Genomic DNA, 8963 nt, shown 5'->3' with positions numbered 1-8963 from the left:
AAAAGAAAAGAAAAGAAAAGAAATTTAGCCCAGAACAACGGCTTTCAAATAATTATATAAATCACCTTATCATGATACTTGAAAAAAAACTGTATTCCCAAGGATCATCTCTAAAAATTTTGATTCAGAGGTCTCAGATAGAGCTTTATATGATGATTGTTATGAATAAGTAAGTTATGGATGTACTTTACTAAATGATAGTAATGATACTACTTTTCCTCTTTAACTTTTCCTTTGCTTTATTTTACTTAATTCTTACAACAACCTAATAAAATATGTGAGTTGGTAACATTGTCTTTTCACAAATAAGACGAGGTTCAGATGGTATAATTTAATTACTCAAGGTCAAAGTGTCTCTCCAGATTCATTCAGCTCACCTCTGTGGGACATAACAATGCACATACTCCGAGGGAAGAAATGCTATTATTTGCCCACTTAGGGGTGTCCAACCTGTGGCCCCCTGGGTTGCATTGTGATTATATGAGGATTTCTTTTGCTTATCTTTGGTGTCAGATATTACAAAAGGAAAAAACATGTAAAGGAAAAGTCCATAGCAATGCCATTTGTAATACATCTCAAACATTAAATCAAGACCAAAGAGAGTAAATATTCTTGGTATGTTTACACAATGGAATGTTAAACAGCACTGAGAATACCTATGATTTACACATAATGATACGCATGAATCTCACAAACATTTTGAGTAAGTGAAGCTGGGCACAACAGTAGATGATATTTCATCCCATTTACTAAAACAAACCTATTCCTTTAGGAACCACAATATTATTTTTCCATGAGGAGGTGGGTGGGTGGAGTGAATAGTGATTGGAAGAGGTCACAAAAGGAACATCTCTATGGTGATGATGTTGTTTTTCAATCTGGGTGCTGTTTACTTTGGTGTGGTCATTTCTTAAAATGTTGTCAATCTGTACAATTCTAACTTATGCAATTTGTATTGGTATGTTTCAGTTTATTTCAAGGCCTTTTGAAAAATAGAATATAGCCCACCTAACGAACCTTTGTCGTGGGAAAGGGAGCAAAGAATAAACATGGGATGAATGGGGAGAATAATTCTCTCACCATATAGAAACTTCACATGGTTTCTGTGCTACCACCACAAAGTCATAGAAGGGAGGAAAGAATATCTGTGACGTTTCCACATATTTTCTGTATAATTCCTCACTTAAATACAATGTTTCTATATATCTTCCATACAATATTAAGTGTGAGCTTATACAGATAACACTTCTACTTATTTCCAGCCAAATATTTCATGCCTCATTTGCTACTGTACTGACCTTAATTTTTCAATTTCTCATTTTCAGTAGATTTTGGGACTTCATACATTTTTCAGTTTGCATTGAAATAGTTGCTTGATTTTTACAGTGTGAATTATCCCCATAATGGGGTACATATCAGACTTCCACAGAGTGGACACTCAATGATGATTTTTTCCAAAGAGAAATTGAGATTGATAAATTATGCAGAATACTCTTTTCACACAGAAACATTTTACCTTTCATTTTGTCCAAGTGAGAGAAAAATCCACAAGTTTTGACCAATTATAAATTCTGTTAAACTTCATGTTATCTTAAGAACAAGTATTTTTAAAACACGGTTTGAAGAAAAGAAGCACAGTTTATAAAATATACTAATTTGTCATGTTCACAGAGATCAAGGGTAGGTGTAAGTTAGAAGGTAAAATCACTAACATTCTGGATGTGTTCTGTACTCAAAGCACTGAAATATCTCATTGTACTCTAGACAATATTGCTATATGTTAAATTGTTGACATAAAGTAACAGGAGTGGCAAAACCAAGTGTGGTGTGATAGAAATAATACAGGAACAGTAAAGGTTTGACCTTAAACAAGCCCTTGAACTTTCCTCATCCTCAGAATACTCAGGTATAAAATACAGATACAGTTGTTGTGAGCATTTAATGAACAAACTCATCTGAAATGCTCTTTATAGTACCTGGTATATGCCAAATAGTCAATGGTAGTTATTTTGTGTCTATACTTAATTATAAATAAAGGAACAATTGAAATGGTGAGTGTGTTGTAGGGCAAAGAGAGAAACTTGAATTTTCCAATAGTAAATGCTTAATAGAGTAGATTTCTGCTCTGCAATCATGTCTAATTTCAACCTAGAAATTAAAATGTCAATTTCTTACCGATTCTCTGTCGCTGCTCCTGCTTTCCCTATGAGAGGCTAGCATGAACACTTGATTGTCTCATAGCAGCCAGTATTATAAGCTATTTGTCAACATATATGAATAAGCTATTACTGAGCAAAGATATAGAAAAAAATGAAAATCATTAAAATACCTCAAGCAATGTTTTCTCAGGGTAACGATATAATTTGTGAACTTACTCAACTCATTTAAACGTGGAAACTAGCATTCCTATTTCAAATTCATATGTGTAAAGGTTATGCTTGGAAACTACCTGATTTTGTTAGTAAATTCATTAATGTTGTTAATTCCTTATGACAGTAAGATTTCTTTGGAAAGAAAAATATTGGAAAGAAAAGTTATTAAGCATGAGATCTTGAAAACAGTAATCTCTAAATTAGACTCACTAAATTGATTATTAATTTGGCACCCATGGAAACACTTTGGAAAAAATTAATTAAGTTTAATGCACTGGGTTCACAGTTATCATATAAGGAAGACAACTAGTTTCGTCCTTTCTTGTTCCTACTGCTGTTCTATTCAGTTCACTTATTTATAATTAATAATGACGTCCATAACTTAGAGACCAGGGACTCCAATAGGAAATGCATTGAATAGTTTATTTTAGTATATTTTAAAGCATACAGAAAGTTTCAAGAATAGTACATAGAACTCCTTTTATACCATTTGCCATGATTAACCAACTCTTTACATTTTACCCCCATGTACTTTATAACTTTCCTCACTCTTCTTCTCGGTGTCTTTCTCGCCTCTCTATAGAAGTCATTTGACGTTAACTGTACATAGTGTGCCTATTTATTTCCAAATAGTTCAGTGTACCTCTCCTAATAATATAATACTAAAATTATCAAATTTAGTGATGTTATGTTAATATCAAGTTTTAATATAAGCAAATTGTGATATTAATATTACAGTATAGATTCATATTTCATCCAAGGGGCACATGTTTTTACTATTAAAAATGAACTGAACTCCAGTTTTCTGTTTGTTTTTTGTAGATGCTCTTTATTAAGTTTTGCTAATTCCTGTTTATTCTTAGTTTGTTAAAAGATTTCATCATGAACAGAATTTAGTCAAATGTTATATTTTTGCACCTATGTAGATGATTAAACAATCTTCTCCTTTAATCTTCTAGTACAGTGTATTAGTCTACTCAGGCTGCCATAACAAAATAGCTTAGATTGGGTGACCTCGCAGCAGAAATTTATTTCTCACAGTCCAGGATCAAGGTATGGGCCAATTCAGTTCCCTGGTGAGGGCCCAGTGTTGCAGAAAGGTACTTTCTTGCTGTATTCTCATGCGGCAGAAAGAAAGGACCTCTTGTACCTAAAACCCTGTCAATAACCCTACCACTAAATGTCCCTATATTAGGGGTTAAGGCTTCATCTTATGAATTTTGGAGTGACACAATCATTCTGTTCATAACATGTTTAATCGCACTGATGGATTTCCTAATATAAAACCAGTTGTGCATTTCTATAATAAACCCTACTTGGTCATAATGTATTATTATTTTAATACTCTATGTTATGGGTTTTAGTTGGCTTGTTTTATTCTATTTTTTCCATTGATTATATTTTATTGTGGTAAGAAAAATTAATATGAAATTTACCCTCTTAACAAATTTTCAAGTGTATAACACATAGTTTGCTATATATATAATCCTATACAGTGACTCTTTCCCTATAAATTGTCCACTTCCTTAACCAAAGTGTCTGTTTATTAGTAATTATCTATAACCCTCTCCCTACAATCCTTGGCAACCACTATTCCACTCTTTGATTTCATGAGTTTGATTATTTAGATAACTCATATAAGTGGAATTATGTAGTAATATTTGCTTCGTGTTACTAGCTTATTTAATTTACCATAATGCATTAAGATTTATCAGGTTGTAGCATAGTGCCAATTCAATTCCTTTACAAGACTGAATAATGTTTCATTGTACACATCACTTTTTCTTCATTACTAATCCCTTGGGTAATTTCAAGTTGTTTTTACATTTTATCTATTGCAAATACTGTTGCCATGAATATGAGAGTGCCCATATTCCTTTCAGATCCAGATTTCAAGTATTTGGGGTACATATCCAAAATTAGGATTGTTAGATCAAATGATAGCTTTATTTTTAATTTTTGGAGGAACTTAACATACTGTTTTCTATCATGGTTGCACCATTTGAAATTCCTCATAGCAGTGTTCAAGGGTTTTAATTTCTCCACCGCTCTTGTCAACATTTGTGTGATTATCTTCATTTTCCATTTTAGTAATAGCCATTTTGAGAGGTGTGAGATGATAATCAATTGAGGATTTGATTTTTCATTTCTTTGATGATTAATGATGTTGAACATTCTTCATAAATATTTTGGTCTATTGTATATCTTCTTTGGAAAAAATGACAGCTCAAGTACTGAGTTCATTATTCAATTAAGTTATTAGTTTTTTCATATTAAATTATAGAAGCTCCTTACAGATTTTGGAGATACATGGTTTGCATTTTTATTCCATTCTGTTGATTGCTTTTTCCCTTTGTAAATTATTGCTTTGCTCTACAAAAGATGTTGATGTATTCCCATTTGGCTACTTCTTTTTGTTTTGTCTTAGGTATTGGTGTCATAACCATAAATCATTGCCAAGAAAAGTGTAATAAAGCTTTTCCTGTATAGATTTGTCTAGGATTGGCATTGGCTTCAGGTCTTACATTTAAGTATTTAAGCTGTTTTGAGTTGATTTTTGTGTATAGTATAGTATAGTATAAGGGTCAGATTAGTCCTTTTTCAAGTAAATATTTAGTTTTCCCATAATTTTTAAAATAACTACATCCTCTTTTTTGGATATTCTTGGCACTCTTCTCAAAACTCAGTTGACCCTATATGCATGGATTTATTTCTGGGCTATCTATTCTGTTCCATTGTTCTATGTGCCTGTCCTTTTACGTACTGTTTTGATTGCAGCTTTGCATTATAATTTCAAATGAAGAAGTTTTATTCCTCCAGCTTTGTTCTTCTTTCCCAAGATCAGTTTGGCAAGTCATTATTTTTTTGTAATATGAATTATTTCTATATGAATTATAATTTATTTCTATTTTTGTACAAAATGATTTTGAGATTTTGATAGATATTGCATTGATTCTGTATATCACTTTGCTAGGGATGGAAATTTTATCACAATATATCTTTGAGTCCCTGAATATGCATGTCTTTCAATTTGTCCTTCAGCAGTATTTGACATTATTTTAATGAAAAAGTCTTTTTCATCCTTAAGTATGTTCATTCTTTTTTATTTCAAAATATTAAGGGAATATAAATGTTTTGGTTACATAAATACATTGTCTAATGCTGAAGTCAGGACTTTGTATTGGTGTGCCCATGTCCAGAATACTGTTCATTGCACACAATCGGTAAATTGTTACCCCTCACCCACACCCTACACTGCCTGGTGCTCAGTTTTTAATGTCTTTCACATCTATTTGTGCCACATGTACACATCACTTAGTTCTAAATTACTAATGAGAACATGTGGCATTTCTTTTTCCATTCCTGAGATACTTCACTTCCACTTAAGATAAGGGTCTCCAATTCTACTCAAGTTTCTGCAAAAGCATTATTTTCTTTATTTTTGTGGCTGAGTGGTACTCAATGGTGTGTGTGTGTATACATATATGCATATGTGTATACCACATTGTCTTTATCCACTCATGCATTGAGGGATGTTAGGTTGACTCTATATATTGGTAACTGTGAATTACATTGAGGTAAACATTCAAGTGCAGGTATCTTTTTGATGAAATTACTTCTTTTCATTTGAAATTTGCCACTGTTGGGAAGGGGTATCTAGTCAGAGGTGTTTGGGTCATGAGGTGCATTCCCTAAGAAAATATTAATGCCTTCCAGCAGGGTGAGTGAGTTCTCACTCTTGAAAAAAATGGATTAGTTCCCAGTGAGTGCTGGTGGGTAAAAAGAGTTAACATTCCTTAGTTTCGCTCCTTTGCTTCCTTTCTCACCGTGCTATCTCTTTGCACATGCCCATTTCCCTTTCTCTCTCTGTCATGAGTTAAAGCAGCTGGAGTCCCTTGAGATTTCAAGTCACCAGAATAGGGAATCCAATAAACTTCCTTTTTACTTTATAAATTACCCAGCCTGTGGTACTCTGTTACAGGAAAGTGAAACACATTGATACATTTTTCTTTCCTAATTGCTCTGGCTAGGAGTTCCAACTTTATGTTGAATAGAAATGGTTAAGAGTGGGCATTTATCCTTGTCTCATTTATAATATTAGAGGGAAAAGTTTCAGGTTTTAATTTTTGAGTATGATATTAGCTGTAACCTTCTTATACATGGACTTTGCTAGATTAATGTACTTTCCTTCTATTTCTTGTTTTTGAATGCCTTTTCAAAAGTGCATACATTTTGTCAAATGGTATTTCTGCATATCTATTTATTGATAGATGGTCATGTAACTTTTATCTGTCCTTATACAGGAGAAAAAACTTAAAAATATTTTCAACCAGAGATTCCAGAGGACCCTATTTGCTCTTTCCCTTCCCAGAGGAGATAGCTGTAGTTTTTGTCTGTTCACTCTGTTGAGCTGAGGGGAGGAGCTACAGCATCTGCCAGTCTAAGCCATGCCTCCATTCTCCCTGGATGACTAGACTCTGGTAGGTCCATCAGAGGTTTAAGCTTGGAAAGTAAGATGGAAGTTTTTGATATGTTCCGGAGAATTTGCAGCATTAAATTCACACATTAATTCTTTCCTTCTCCAAGGAGAAGTAGAAATTGAGACTTTCAGTCCATTAACTCTGTGCAGAATTGGGGGAGAAGCTATTCCATCCACCAGTCCAAACTGCAGTCTCTGTTCTTCTCTAGGCAGCTAGATTTTGCTGTATACAAAAGACTATACGGAAGAGCTCCAAGATTGGCAAGAGGGAAGCTATTCTTGTGAAAAGCCCTTAGAAAAATTGGGGTGTTGGACAACTAAGCTAATCTTTACTCTTCTCCAGGAGAAGCTTGGAGTAACTGATTCTTTTCCTCATCATGTGGTATTGTATCATGAATAGACATTCTGTTAAGACTATGTACATTATCTCCTTACTAGTTTTCGAGGATCTGATTTCACATTTGCCTTTCAATTACAGACAGTCCCTGGGTTACAAATGAGAGATGTTCTGTAGGTTTGTTCTTAGATAGAATTTGTATGTAAGTTGCAACAGATGTATTTACCTATTACCTATAATAGCCTTCATTTCTAAGTGCAAGTCAAATGTCAGTTGGATATTTGTAACTTGGGGACTTAACTGTAATAGCCTCCTTTGTAAGTTCAAGTTGTACATAAGTTGGATGTTTGTAACCTGGGGCCTGTCTATAGTTTTCTGACTTCTCATAAAGGGAATATGTCTGTGAGTTGTTGTGAATCGGTGTGTTTGTGGGAGGAAAGACAGACAAGGTCTTCCTACTTGGGTGTCTTGTTCTAATTTTCTTTTATTGTAACTTTTATTAGATTGTGTTGTCAGGGTGGTGCTGGCCTTGTAAAATAAGGTGATATGTATTTTTTCCTCCTTCATTTGCTGAATGTATTTATGCAAGACTGGTATTATTTTTCTATTATTTGTTAGAATTCAACAGTGAAAAAATTGTGGGCCTCTGGTATTTTTTTTTTGTGGGAAGACTTTGAAAAAAGTCCAATTCATTTAATAGACATGAGGACCTGAATGTTGTTTATATCACTTTTGACCTTTTTGATGATTTGTGTGTTTAAATTATTTATTTATTTATTTATTTATTTATTTTTTTAGAGACAGAGTCTCACTTTGTTGCCCTTGGTAGAGAGCTGTGGCATTATAGCTCACAGCAACCTCCAATTCTTGGGCTTAGGCGATTCTCTTGCCTCAGCCTCCTGAGTAGCTGGGATTACAGACGCCTGCCAGAATGCCCAGCTATTTATTTATTTATTTATTTATTTCTGCAATTTGGCCAAGGCTGGGTTTGAACCCAGCACCCTCGATATATGGGGCCAACACCCTACTCACTGAGCTACAGGCACCACCCCTAAAGAATTTTTTTTCGTTTAAGTTATTAAAAATATTTATCATGAACTTATTTACAGAATTTCTTAACCCTGACTTTAATGAATATGATATCTGTAGCTATATTTTCCTCTTCATTTTGGACATTATTAATAGCAACATGTTTCTTTTTTCCTTAATCTTGCTCAGGACTTGTCAATTTATTTTTTCAATGAAACAAATCTTACTTTTGTTAATATTTTTCTACTTTCTCTATATTTTTCTTCATTATTTCTTTTATTATATTTTTAATTTATTTGCTTTACTTTATCTAGATTCTTACAGTGAAAACAGATGTTTGAATGATTTGTTTCTAATCTAGGTACTTAAGCTAATAAATTACTCTCTAGACATTGTTTTAGTTACTATCTCCAAATTTTGATGTATAGTATTTTCCTTACCATTCAGTTAAACATATTTTTAATTTCCTTTTTGGTTTCTTATTTGACTGAACAGTTATTTACAAGTATGTGTTTTGTTAATGGCCAGTTATTTGAGGATTCAGGCTTAGGAAGTTATGTGTTTTCTGGAATTTATCTATTTCCTGTAGGTTTTATATTTTGTTTGTATAGAGGTTTTTGTAGTGTTCACAAATGATATTTTGTATTTCTGTGGTCCCAATTGTAATGTCATCTTTTGTATTTGTGATTCAGCTTATTTGGGCCCTTTCTCTTTTATATTCAGTTAATCAAGCTAGTGGTCTATT

The sequence above is a fragment of the Otolemur garnettii genome, unplaced genomic scaffold (genome assembly GCF_000181295.1).
Source record: "Otolemur garnettii isolate 467f Iridium unplaced genomic scaffold, OtoGar3 scaffold00117, whole genome shotgun sequence".
NCBI lineage: Eukaryota > Metazoa > Chordata > Mammalia > Primates > Galagidae > Otolemur > Otolemur garnettii.
Note: the sequence above shows the minus strand (reverse complement) of the source record.